The 13,840-nt window shown below is 44.6% G+C and overlaps 1 protein-coding gene across 2 annotated transcripts in view; it reads left to right on the top strand.

Moving 5' to 3' along the window:
- LOC138663424 (oocyte zinc finger protein XlCOF6-like) overlaps positions 1-13,840 on the top strand; it is a 394,108-nt gene that overhangs the window by 285,645 nt on the left and 94,623 nt on the right. Inside the window, exon 1 of one of the 2 annotated variants that reach the window (XM_069749628.1) lies at positions 3,981-4,254. The exons of the other annotated variant lie outside the window; for it this stretch is intronic. The gene's annotated coding sequence lies outside the window, so the exon portion shown is untranslated. Of the gene's footprint in view, positions 1-3,980; positions 4,255-13,840 lie in introns of those variants that run through there. 2 annotated transcript variants of the gene reach the window in all.

The following is a 13,840-nucleotide window of genomic DNA, read 5'->3' as shown; positions in this document are numbered from 1 at the left end:
CCGTATTTCCTATATGGCACATTTGTTGCTCTTGTAGTTTGTCTGCTTATTAATCAGATTTTTATTTTTGAAGGATACCAGACTTGTGTGTGTTTTAGGGCGAGTTTCGTTTGTCAAGTTGTGTGTGTTGAGTTGCGTGTGGTGACATGCATGTAGCGACTTTTGTGAGATGAGTTTTGTGTGGCAACATGCGTGTAGCAACTTTTTCTGTGTCGAGTTGCATGTGACAGGTTAGTGTAGCAAGTTGTGTGCAGCAAGTTTTGCGCATGGCGAGTTCTGCGCGTGGCGAGTTTTGAGTGGCGACTTTTGTGTTTTGACTTTTATGTGGCGAGGTTGGTGTATTTGTGGTGAAATGTGTGCTGAGGGTAATATGTGTTAAAGCACGTGGTAGTGTGTGGCACATTTTGTGTGTGTTCATATCCCCGTGTGTGGTGAGTATCCCATGTCGAGGCCCCACCTTAGCAACTGTACGGTATATACTCTTTGGCGCCATCGCTCTCATTCTTTAAGTCCCCCTTGTTCACATCTGGCAGCTGTCAATTTGCCTCCTACACTTTTCCTTTCATTTTTTCCCATTATGTAGATAGGGGCAAAATTGTTTGGTGAATTGGAAAGCGCGGGGTTAAAATTTCACCTCACAACATAGCCTATGACACTCTCGGGGTCCAGACGTGTGACTGTGCAAAATTTTGTTGCTGTAGCTGCGGCGCTTCCAACACTTTTCCTTTCACTTTTTTCCCATTATGTAGATAGGGGCAAAATTGTTTGGTGAATTGGAACGCGCGGGGTTAAAATTTCGCCTCACAATGAAGCCTATGACGCTCTCAGGGTCCCGACGTGTGACTGTGCAAAATTTTGTTTCTGTAGCTGCGACGCCTCCAACACTTTTCCTTTCACTTTTTTCCCCATTATGTAGATAGGGGCAAAATTGTTTGGTGAATTGGAAAGCGCGGGGTTAATATTTCACCTCACAACATAGCCTATGACGCTCTCGGGGTCCAGACGTGTGACTGTGCAAAATTTTGTTGCTGTAGCTGCGACGCTTCCAACACTTTTCCTTTCACTTTTTCCCCATTATGTAGATAGGGGCAAAATTGTTTGGTGAATTGGAACGCGCGGGGTTAAAATTTCGCCTCACAATATAGCCTATGACGCTCTCAGGGTCCAGACATGTGACTGTGCAAAATTTTGTTTCTGTAGCTGCGACGCCTCCAACACTTTTCCTTTCACTTTTTTCCCCATTATGTAGATAGGGGCAAAATTGTTTGGTGAATTGGAACGCGCGGGGTTAAAATTTCACCTCACAACGAAGCCTATGACGCTCTCAGGGTCCAGACGTGTGAATGTGCAAAATTTTGTTTCTGTAGCTGCGACGACTCCAACACTTTTCCTTTCACTTTTTTCCCCATTATGTAGATAGGGGAAAAATTGTTTGGTGAATTGGAACGCGCGGGGTTAAAATTTCACCTCACAATATAGCCTATGACGCTCTCGGGGTCCAGACGTGTGACTGTGCAAAATTTTGTGGCTGTAGCTGCGACGCCTCCAACACTTTTCCTTTCACTTTTTCCCCATTATGTAGATAGGGGCAAAATTGTTTGGTGAATTGGAACACGCGGGGTTAAAATTTCACCTCACAATGAAGCCTATGACGCTCTCAGGGTCCAGACGTGTGACTGTGCAAAATTTTGTTTCTGTAGCTGCGACGCCTCCAACACTTTTCCTTTCACTTTTTTCCCCATTATGTAGATAGGGGCAAAATTGTTTGGTGAATTGGAACGCGTGGGGTTAAAATTTCGCCTCACAATATAGCCTATGACGCTCTCGGGGTCCAGACGTGTGACTGTGCAAAATTTTGTGGCTGTAGCTGCGACGCCTCCAACACTTTTCCTTTCAATTTTTCCCCATTATGTAGATAGGGGCAAAATTGTTTGGTGAATTGGAACGCGCGGGGTTAATATTTCACCTCACAACATAGCCTATGACGCTCTCAGTGTCCCGACGTGTGACTGTGCAAAATTTTGTTGCTGTAGCTGCGACGCCTCCAACACTTTTTCTTTCACTTTTTTCCCCATTATGTAGATAGCGGCAAAATTGTTTGGTGAATTGGAAAGCGCGGGGTTAATATTTCACCTCACAACATAGCCTATGACGCTCTCAGGGTCCAGACGTGTGACTGTGCAAAATTTTGTTGCTGTAGCTGCGACGCTTCCAACACTTTTCCTTTCACTTTTTTCCCCATTATGTAGATAGGGGCAAAATTGTTTGGTGAATTGGAAAGCACGGGGTTAAAATTTCACCTCACAACATAGCCTATGACGCTCTCAGTGTCCAGACGTGTGACTGTGCAAAATTTTGTTGCTGTAGCTGCGACGCCTCCAACACTTTTCCTTTCACTTTTTTCCCCATTATGTAGATAGGGGCAAAATTGTTTGGTGAATTGGAACACGCGGGGTTAAAATTTCACCTCACAATGAAGCCTATGACGCTCTCAGGGTCCAGACGTGTGACTGTGCAAAATTTTGTTTCTGTAGCTGCGACGCCTCCAACACTTTTCCTTTCACTTTTTTCCCCATTATGTAGATAGGGGCAAAATTGTTTGGTGAATTGGAACGCGTGGGGTTAAAATTTCGCCTCACAATATAGCCTATGACGCTCTCGGGGTCCAGACGTGTGACTGTGCAAAATTTTGTGGCTGTAGCTGCGACGCCTCCAACACTTTTCCTTTCAATTTTTCCCCATTATGTAGATAGGGGCAAAATTGTTTGGTGAATTGGAACGCGCGGGGTTAATATTTCACCTCACAACATAGCCTATGACGCTCTCAGTGTCCCGACGTGTGACTGTGCAAAATTTTGTTGCTGTAGCTGCGACGCCTCCAACACTTTTCCTTTCACTTTTTCCCCATTATGTAGATAGCGGCAAAATTGTTTGGTGAATTGGAAAGCGCGGGGTTAGTATTTCACCTCACAACGTAGCCTATGACGCTCTCAGGGTCCAGACGTGTGACTGTGCAAAATTTTGTTTCTGTAGCTGCGACGCCTCCAACACTTTTCCTTTCACTTTTTTCCCCATTATGTAGATAGGGGTAAAATTGTTTGGTGAATTGGAAAGCGCGGGGTTAATATTTCACCTCACAACGTAGCCTATGACGCTCTCAGGGTCCAGACGTGTGACTGTGCAAAATTTTGTTGCTGTAGCTGCGACGCTTCCAACACTTTTCCTTTCACTTTTTTCCCCTTTATGTAGATAGGGGCAAAATTGTTTGGTGAATTGGAAAGCACGGGGTTAAAATTTCACCTCACAACATAGCCTATGACGCTCTCAGGGTCCAGACATGTGACTGTGCAAAATTTTGTTTCTGTAGCTGCGACGCCTCCAACACTTTTCCTTTCACTTTTTTCCCCATTATGTAGATGGGGGCAAAATTGTTTGGTGAATTGGAACGCACAGGGTTAAAATTTCGCCTCACAACATAGCCTATGACGCTCTCGGGGTCCAGACGTGTGACTGTGCAAAATTTTGTGGCTGTAGCTGCGACGGTGCAGATGGCAATCCCGGACATACACACACACATACACACATTCAGCTTTATATAGTAGATATATATATATATATCTATCTCCAGTGATCGGTGTGCTGTATTTCTACAGATTTAGCATGGAGATAATACTTACTAGACGTGTGACTAGTAGGGATGAATCTTTGTTGAAGTAGTCAGATCCTAAGGATTGGCTGTCATATGCCCCGGAATACTGTATAAACCAAATTTAGATAATAAGTAGTCTGTATGAAAGGTTGAATATTCCCTGCCTGCCTGCTTGCAGTGAAGTGGGTTTAATCTATATTGATAGAGGACCCACTGTATAAAGCCTGTGCATTTGCAGGTGGTATTCCTGGGCTCTGCTGATATAAATCTTCCACCAGGGCATACGCAGTGGAGATAGTGACTAGAAGTAGGCGGAGCTAGAGGTGGAGGTGTGCCCAAAGGCGGGGCTTCACGGAGGAAGTCTGCAGCCCTCCGCAGCTCCTCAAAATGCTAATGTTAAACTGGCCTTAGCTACGATATATGACGAAGAACTGAAAATTGACAAAGATGAGGACATTCAGCAAATGCTTGAGCAAATATCAGCTGCAGTATGGATAAAGAATAAGTGAGACGTTGGTTTGGGATAACACCAGTATCCATCAAATTGAAGCCAGGAACTGTACCGGTGCATATTAAACAATATCCCCTGAGCAGAGAGCAAACAGGTATGTCTAATCGAAATAGATCCCTTGCTAATCTTTGTACCACGAAGAATGTAAGGTTTCAAAAGATACAGGAAAGATATATATCATGGTACCGTGTTAACCAGTAGATAGAAAAATATTTAGAATCAAGAGTCCTCAGTGGTTGATACCTTTTAATGGCTAACTGAAAAGATGGTAACAAATTGCAAGCCTTCAAGACAACTCAGGTCTCTTCATCAGGCATACATTTCAAAAACCTGACCGGCACATCCAAACATAGACTAAGTGTGAACAGGTGCTGAACCTAGAGTCGCCAACTCGTATACAGTCAAGTAAATAAGGCAGCACACCGCAGCGCTAACACATGCAACCATGAAACACGAAAATTGAACTGCATTACTGCACTAGAAATATGAAAAATGAGAGCGTTTAGCGCATAAAAATGACCAATTTTATGTGTACCTGGTAGCCCCTTTACGGCATCTCTCTTATACCAGATCCTAAACTTGCCTTACCTCGCTGAGAATAAACGTCTCCATCTGAATGGGTACATGTGAGACCTCTTCCTAGACTAAAATTCTCTCTCTCTATGGAGGGGTATTGGACCTGCTGTAATTAAAACACCTGTGGCTAGGAGGCGTAGTGCTCAATCAGAAGGCTAAAGAATACATTTCAAAAACCTGACTGGCACATCCAAACATAGACTAAGTGTGAACAGGTGCTGAACCTAGAGTCGCCAACTCGTATACAGTCAAGTAAATAAGGCTGCCTACTCTAGGTTCAGCACCTGTTCACACTTAGTCTATGTTTGGATGTGCCGGTCAGGTTTTTGAAATGTATTCTTTAGCCTTCTGATCATGCACTCCGCCTCCTAGCCACAGGTGTTTTAATTACAGCAGGTCCAATACCCCTCCATAGAGAGAGAGAATTTTAGTCTAGGAAGAGGTTTCACATGTACCCATTCAGATGGAGACGTTTATTCTCATCGAGGTAAGGCAAGTTTAGGACCTGGTATAAGAGAGATGCCGTAAAGGGGCTACCAGGTACACATAAAATTGGCCATTTTTATGCGCTAAACGCTCTCATTTTTCATATTTCTAGTGTAGTAATGCAGTTCAATTTTCGTGTTTCATGGTTGCATGTTTTAGCGCTGCAGTGTGCTGCCTTATTTGCTTGTCTTCATCAGGCATAGGCTAAAAGAAATTCTGCAGACTCACATACTGTATTTATGCACAACACAGCTCAGAAAAAAAATGCTGTAGATGAGACAGGTGACATGAAGCAGAATTACCATGAGTGATAAACAGTTATGTCCATAAATATTGGACCAGTTCTTAGATAAGGAATAGTTTATTGTCAACTGATTGGGGTCTGGTTCTGTTGTGAAGACCCCACATGGTCTGAGGGGCAAATTCTTTAGTTCCTTAGTTGATGTAAAAAGACATACATCCATGCGACACATTCATTCCTGCACTAAGACTGTCAAAGGTCATCATCAGTTTATATTCCCAAACTCTTCTGTCTCTTTTAGATTTGAAATGACCCTTTAATACAAGTAATTTCATGTCCATAATGTTATGATTGGGGAGACAAAAATGTATTTCCACAAGTAGATCCATTCTGTTTTCTATTATTGTATAGCAATGAAACTTCATTCTTGTTCTCAGTTTTTGCCCTGTCTCCCCCACATACAGACCCCCAGTTGGACATTTAGTACAAATAATTAAGTACATCACATTAGAAGTGATGGAGCTGAAAGTACCTGGGATCTTGTAGTCCTGATATGAATTGAAGATCTTTATCTTGTCCATGGTGATTATAAATGGACAAGTTTTACATTTTTTTCTGATTGCAAGGAAAGGTTCCTACAGCTGTTGGATAGAACAGGGAGCTTTTGACAATGATGCTTCTTAGATTTGGGGGCTGCCTAAAACACAGTAGTGGGGGTCTAGAAAAATGGATTGTAAGCGGGCATCTTTTTGCAGTAAGGCTGGTTTCACATTTGCATTTTTTTTGCATTTTTGAACTAAAAAAACGCAAAAAAATGCATATGTTTTTTTTCCTATACTTAACATTAAAAACGCATGCTTTTTTTGCATGCATTTTGACGCGTTTTTGCAAAGCATGCGTTTTTTCTCTGCATGGGTTGTATTGCAGAAATGCAACATGTAGTAATTTTAGCTGCGTTTTTTTGCTGGAAAAAAACGCATGCGTTTTTTTGCGGCAAAAAAACGTATTGATGTCTATGTAAACGCATGCGTTTTTAAGCACATGCATTTGCATGCGTTTTTATAGAAAAAAAACACAAGAATACACACTGATAAGCCACCCCCAAACCCTAACCCTAACCCTAGGGATCCTAACCCTAACCCTAAGGGTTAGGGTTAGGATCCCTAGGGTTAGGGTTAGAGTTTGGGTTAGGGTTAGAGTTTGTGTTAGGGTTAGGGTTAGGGTTAGAGTTTGTGTTTTAGGGTTAGAGTTTGGGTTAGGGTTAGAGTTTGTGTTACAGTTTGTTAGAGTTTGTGTTAGGGTTAGGGTTAGAGTTTGTGTTAGAGTTTGTTAGAGTTTGTGTTAGAGTTTGTGTTAGGGTTAGAATTAGGGTTAGAGTTTGTGTTTTAGAGTTTGAGTTTGTGTTTTAGGGTTAGGGTTAGAGTTTGGGTTAGGGTTAGGGTTAGAGTTTGTGTTAGAGTTTGTTAGAGTTTGTGTTAGGGTTAGAGTTTGGGTTAGGGTTAGAGTTTGTGCTTTAGGGTTAGAGTTTGTGTTTTAGTGTTAAGGTTAGAGTTTGTGTTAGAGTTTATTAGAGTTTGTGTTAGGGTTAGAGTTTGGGTTAGGGTTAGAGTTTGTCTTTTAGGGTTACGGTTAGAGTTTGCATTTTAGGGTTAGGGTTAGAGTTTGTGTTAGAGTTTCTTAGAGTTTGTGTTAGGGTTAGGGTTAGAGTTTGGGTTAGGGTTTGTGTTTTAGGGTTAGGGTTATGTTGTGAATTCTGGTCTTGGGCTCCCTCCGGTGGTTGTAAGTGGCACTTTTGTGAGTTCTGCTCTTGGGCTCCCTCCGGTGGTTTTAAGTGGAATGGCTGCTCCTTGGATTTAGCAGTCTGCAGCTGCTTCCACTAATTGTCTTTCTGCTCGGTTATTTATGCCTGGCTCTTTCCTTCAGCAGTGCCACTTGTCAATGTTTCCTGGCTGGAGTCACATCTCTGCTTGGATTTTCCTGGTTTCCTGACCAGTTCAGCAAAGATAAGTTCTGGCTTTGCTCATTTCAGTCCACTTGTTGTGGACTTATTTGTTCTGTGCATTCTATATTTGTCCAGCTTGTCAGTATGGATTATTTCTGTTAGCTGGAAGCTCTGGGAAGCAGATTTACCCTCCACACCTTTAGTCAGGTGTGGAGATTTTTGTAAACTCTGTGTGGATTGTTTTGTAGTTTTTATACTGACCGCACAGTATCCTTTCCTGTCCTATCTATCAAGCTAGACTGGCCTCCTATGCTAAAATCTGATTTCATTTCTGCGTATGTAATTTTCCCCTCCTCTCACCGTCAATATTTGTGGGGGGCTATCTTTCCTTTGGGGATTTTCTCTGAGGCAAGATAGGTTTCCTGTTTCCATCTTTAGGGGAAGTTGGATCTTAGGCTGTGCCGAGGGGTCTAGGGAGCATCAGGTACCCCCCACGGCTATTTTTAGTTGCACTGCTAGGTTCAGGGTTTGCGGTCAGTACAGATACCACCTCCTTCAGAGCTTGTCTCATGTTGTTCCTAAACCACCAGATCATAACAGTACAAGTGGCCAAAAATGAATTAAACGCATCTCAAAAGAAGGAAAAGAAAGTTCTGAACCATTTTTTTTTCTGTGCTCTGTTTTGTCTCTTTTTTTCCTCTTGATTTCTGGGTGGTTCAGGATTTATGCTCTGGCATGGATGTTCAGGGTTTGTTTTCTCGTGTGGATCAACTTGCTGCAAGAGTACAGAGTATCCAAGATTATGTTGTTCAGACTCCGGCTTTGGAGCCTAGAATTCCTACTCCTGATTTGTTTTTTGGGGACAGATCCAAGTTTTTGAACTTTAAAAATAACTGCAAATTGTTTTTTGCTTTGAAACCCCATTCTTCTGGTGATTCCATTCAGCAAGCAAAAATCTTCATATCCTTGCTGCGGGGTGACCCTCAAGACTGGGCTTTTTCTTTTGAATCAGGGGATCCGGCATTATTGAATGTAGACACATTTTTTCAAGCGCTCAGATTATTGTATGACGAACCTAATTCTGTGGATCATGCAGAAAAAACCCTGTTGGCCTTGTGTCAAGGTAAGGAAGCGGCAGAATTATACTGCCAGAAATTTAGAAAATGGTCTGTGCTCACTAAATGGAATGAGGAGGCTCTGGCTGCTATTTTCAGAAAAGGTCTTTCTGAAGCCCTTAAAGATGGTGGGCTTCTCTACGCCTGTCGGTTTGATCGAATCTATGTCTCTAGCCATTCAGATTGATCGGCGTCTGCGCGAGCGCAAAGCTGTGCACCATATGGCAGTGTCCTCTGAGCAGAGTCCTGAGTCTATGCAATGTGATAGGATTTTGACTAGAACAGAACGGCAGGAATTCAGACGTCAGAATAGGCTGTGTTTTTACTGTGGTGATTCTGCTCATGTTATCTCTGATTGCCCTAAGCGTACTAAGAGAGTCGCTAGGTCTGTTACCATTAGTACTATACAGCCTAAAGTTCTCTTATCTGTGACCCTGATTTGCTCATTGTCGTCCTTTTCTGTCATGGCATTTGTGGATTCAGGTGCTGCCCTGAACTTAATGGACTTAGAATTCGCCAGGCGCTGTGGTTTTTCCTTGCAGCCTTTGCAGAGCCCTATTCCTTTGAGGGGTATTGATGCTACACCATTGGCCAAGGATAAACCTCAGTACTGGATGCAGATGACTATGTACATGTCTCCAGCACATCAGGAAGATTGCCGTTTTCTGGTGTTGCATAACCTGCATGATGTTGTTGTACTGGGTTTTCCATGGTTACAGGAACATAATCCGGTGCTGGATTGGAAAACTATGTCTGTGACTAGTTGGGGTTGTCAAGGGGTACATAGTGAGGTTCCTTTGATGTCAATTTCCTCTTCCCCCTCTTCTGGGGTCCCTGAGTTTTTGTCGGATTTCCAGGATGTATTTGATGAGCCCAAGTCCAGTTCCCTTCCACCGCACAGGGACTGTGATTGTGCTATTAACTTGATTCCTGGCTGCAAGTTCCCTAAGGGCTGACTTTTCAATCTGTCTGTGCCAGAGCATGCCGCCATGCGGAGTTATGTTAAGGAGTCTTTGGAGAAGGGGCATATTCGACCGTCTTCGTCACCATTGGGAGCGGGTTTCTTTTTTGTTGCTAAGAAGGATGGCTCCTTGAGACCCTGTATAGATTATCGTCTTCTTAATAAGATCACGGTCAAATTCCAATACCCCTTGCCTTTGCTTTCTGATTTGTTTGCTCGGATTAAGCGGGCTAGTTGGTTTACTAAGATTGACCTTCGAGGGGCATATAATCTTGTCCGTATTAAACAGTGTGACGAATGGAAAATTGCATTTATTATGCCCGAAGGCCATTTTGAATACCTTGTGATGCCATTCGGGCTCTCTAATGCTCCATCTGTGTTTCAATCCTTCATGCATGATATTTTCCGCAATTATCTTGATAAATTCATGATAGTGTATTTGGATGATATTTTGATTCCGATGATTGGGAGTCTCATGTGAAGCAGGTCAGGATGGTATTCCAGATCCTTCGTGATAATGCTTTGTTTGTGAAGGGGTCTAAGTGCCTATTCGGAGTTCAGAAGGTCTCTTTTTTGGGTTTTATTTTTTCCCCCTCGTCTATAGAAATGGATCCTGTTAAGGTCAAAGCCATTCATGACTGGATTCAACCCACATCTGTGAAGAGCCTTCAGAAATTTTTGGGCTTTGCTAATTTCTATCGCCGTTTCATTGCCAACTTTTCCAGTGTGAATAAGCCCCTTACTGATTTGACGAAGAAAGGCGCTGATGTGACGAATTGGTCCTCTGCGGCTGTTGAGGCCTTTCGGGAGCTTAAACACCGATTTACTTCTGCCCCTGTGTTGCGTCAGCCGGATGTTTCTCTTCCTTTTCAGGTTGAGGTTGACGCTTCTGAGATTGGGGCAGGGGCCGTTTTGTCTCAGAGGAATTCTGATGGTTCTTTGATGAAACCGTGTGCTTTTTTTCCCAGAAAGTTTTCGCCTGCGGAGCGCAATTATGACGTCGGCAATCGTGAGTTGTTGGCTATGAAGTGGGCATTTGAGGAGTGGCGACATTGGCTTGAGGGAGCCAAGCACCGCATTGTGGTCTTGACTGATCATAAGAATCTGATTTACCTCGAGTCGGCCAAGCGGCTGAACCCTAGACAGGCTCGATGGTCCCTGTTTTTCTCCCGTTTTGATTTTGTGGTCTCGTATCTTCCGGGATCTAAGAATGTTAAGGCTGATGCCCTCTCTAGGAGTTTTTTGCCTGACTCTCCTGGAGTCCTTGAGCCGGTTGGCATTCTTAAGGAAGGGGTGATTCTTTTTGCCATCTCCCCTGATTTGCGGCGCGTGCTTCAGGAATTTCAGGCTGATAAATCTGACCGCTGTCCGGTAGGGAAGCTGTTTGTTCCTGATAGATGGACAAGTAAGGTAATTTCTGAGGTTCATTGTTCAGTGTTGGCCGGTCATCCTGGGATTTTTGGTACCAGAGATTTGGTTGCTAGGTCCTTTTGGTGGCCATCCTTGTCGCGGGATGTGCGTACTTTTGTGCAGTCCTGTGGGACTTGCGCCCGGGCCAAGCCTTGCTGTTCCCGCGCTAGTGGATTGCTTTTGCCTTAGCCGGTCCCTGAGAGGCCCTGGATGCATATTTCCATGGATTTTATTTCGGATCTTCCTGTTTCCCAGAAGATGTCTGTTATCTGGGCGGTTTGTGACCGGTTCTCTAAAATGGTCCATCTGGTACCTTTGCCCAAGCTGCCTTCCTCCTCAGATTTGGTTCCATTGTTTTTTCAGCATGTGGTTCATTTGCATGGCATTCCGGAGAATATTGTGTCTGACAGAGGTTCTCAGTTTGTTTCTAGGTTTTGGCGGGCCTTTTGTGCTAGGATGGGCATTGATTTGTCTTTTTCTTCGGCGTTTCATCCTCAGACTAATGGTCAAACTGAGCAAACTAATCAGACCTTGGAAACTTATTTGAGATGCTTTGTGTCTGCTGATCAGGATGATTGGGTGGCTTTCTTGCCGTTGGCCGAGTTTGCCCTTAATAATAGGGCTAGTTCGGCTACTTTGGTCTCGCCTTTCTTTTGTAATTTTGGTTTTCATCCTCGTTTTTCTTCGGGGCAGGTTGAGCCTTCTGATTGTCCTGGTGTGGATTCTGTGGTTGACAGGCTGCAGCAGATTTGGACTCATGTGGTGGACAATTTGACGTTGTCTCAGGAAAAGGCTCAACGTTATGCTAACTGCCGTCGGTGTGTTGGTCCCCGGCTTCGTGTGGGGGATTTGGTTTGGTTGTCTTCTCGTCATGTTCCTATGAAGGTTTCTTCCCCTAAGTTTAAGCCTCAGTTTATTGGTCCTTATAAGATTTCTGAAATTATCAATCCAGTGTCTTTTCGTTTGGCTCTTCCAGCCTCTTTTGCCATTCATAATGTTTTCCATAGATCTTTGTTGCGGAGATATGTGGTGCCCGTTGTTCCCTCGGTTGATCCTCCTGCCCCGGTTTTGGTTGAGGGAGCGTTGGAATATGAGGTTGAGAAAATTTTGGATTCTCGTTTTTCGAGGCGGAGGCTTCAGTATCTTGTCAAGTGGAAGGGTTATGGCCAGGAGGATAATTCTTGGGTTGCTGCCTCCGATGTCCATGCTGCCGATTTGGTTCGTGCTTTTCACTTGGCTCGTCCTGATCGGCCTGGGGGCTCTGATGAGGGTTCGGTGACCCCTCCTCAAGGGATCTCACCTATCCTTGACCTTGAGGAAGACGCTTTTGAGCGTCGATACGCGTGGGTCCTAGCACTCACACAGCCCAGCAGACCCTCTGTGTTTGACATTTCCTAACCGTAGGGTGATTCCATTTTTTGAGAGGATAGGTGAGATCCCTTTTGCCTAATGGGAGGCTTCACATGGAGGCATCAACATTATATTTTTTTCTTCTGCTGCCAGTATTAACTGGTGCACATATTGCCTATATGGGACACACTGGTCTGTATTTACCTATTTAATAGTGATCATATGGGATGCTTTGTCATTAGTATCTGTGCATATTGGGATTACATGCCTTGGTTGTATAGAGGGATTTATTTATGCTAATATACATTCTGCTGTAAAATGGCTGTTTAGTGTTGTGCTTTGTTTTGATGGTATTTCACCTGATATCTATGCAGACCCATTATCCCAGGTTCTGTTATGGGTTTTAAGTGTTTTTAAAGGTTTGTGTCTTGTTCCTGAATAAAGATTGTTTTCATATTCCTATAACTAGTGTGGTGATCCCAATCTTTCTCTGCATACACTTTCCTTTGTTGTAGTTACTTGTATATATTGTATGCAGGTGGTGATCCCCTTTTCTTCATTATAGTTGGATGGTGCCCGCTTAGTCTAGTATTGTTTAACCCCTTCCCGACCCATGACGCCACGTAGGCGTCATGAAAGTCGGTGCCATTCCGACCCATGACGCCTATGCGGCGTCATGGAAAGATCGCGTCTCTGCAGATCGGGTGAAAGGGTTAACTCCCATTTCACCCGATCTGCAGGGACAGGGGGAGTGGTAGTTTAGCCCAGGGGGGGTGGCTTCACCCCCTCGTGGCTACGATCGCTCTGATTGGCTGTTGAAAGTGAAACTGCCAATCAGAGCGATTTGTAATATTTCACCCATTATAACGGGTGAAATATTACAATCCAGCCATGGCCGATGCTGAAATATCATCGGCCATGGCTGGAAATACTAGTGTGCCCCCACCCCACCCCTCCGATCGCCCCCCCACCCCCCCGATCTGGCCGGTACACTGCTCCGGCTCCCCTCCGCCCTGTGCTCCGCTCCCCCCCGTGCTCGTGTCCGCTCCCCCCGTGCTCCAATCACCCCCCCGTGCTCCAATCACCCCCCCTGCACTCCGATCCACCCCCCCGTGCTCCGTTCCACCCCCCCGTGCTCCATTCCAGCCCCCCCGTGCTCCGTTCCACGCCCCCCGCGCTCCGTTCCACCCCTCCCGCGCTCCGATTCCCCCCCCCGTGCTCCGATCCCCCCCCCCCGTGGTCCCACCCCACCCTATCATACTTACCGATCCAGCCGTGGTCCCGTCCGTCTTCTCCCGGGCGCCGCCATCTTCCAAAATGGCGGGCGCATGCGCAGTGCGCCCGCCGAATCTGCCGGTCGGCAGATTCGTTCCAAAGTGCATTTTGATCACTGAGATATAATCTATCTCAGTGATCAAAATAAAAAAAATAATAAATGACCCCCCCCCTTTGTCACCCCCATAGGTAGGGACAATAAAAAAATAAAGAAATTTTTTTTTTCCACTAATGTTAGAATAGGGTTAGGGTTAGGGGTAGGGTTAGGGTTAGGGGTAGGGTTAGGGTTAAGGTTAGGGCTAGGGGTAGGGGTAGGGGTAGGGT

The sequence above is a fragment of the Ranitomeya imitator genome, chromosome 2 (genome assembly GCF_032444005.1).
Source record: "Ranitomeya imitator isolate aRanImi1 chromosome 2, aRanImi1.pri, whole genome shotgun sequence".
NCBI classification, from domain to species: Eukaryota; Metazoa; Chordata; class Amphibia; order Anura; family Dendrobatidae; genus Ranitomeya; species Ranitomeya imitator.
The sequence above is the reverse complement of the archived record's forward strand: the minus strand, read 5'-3'. Positions and strand labels throughout refer to the sequence as shown.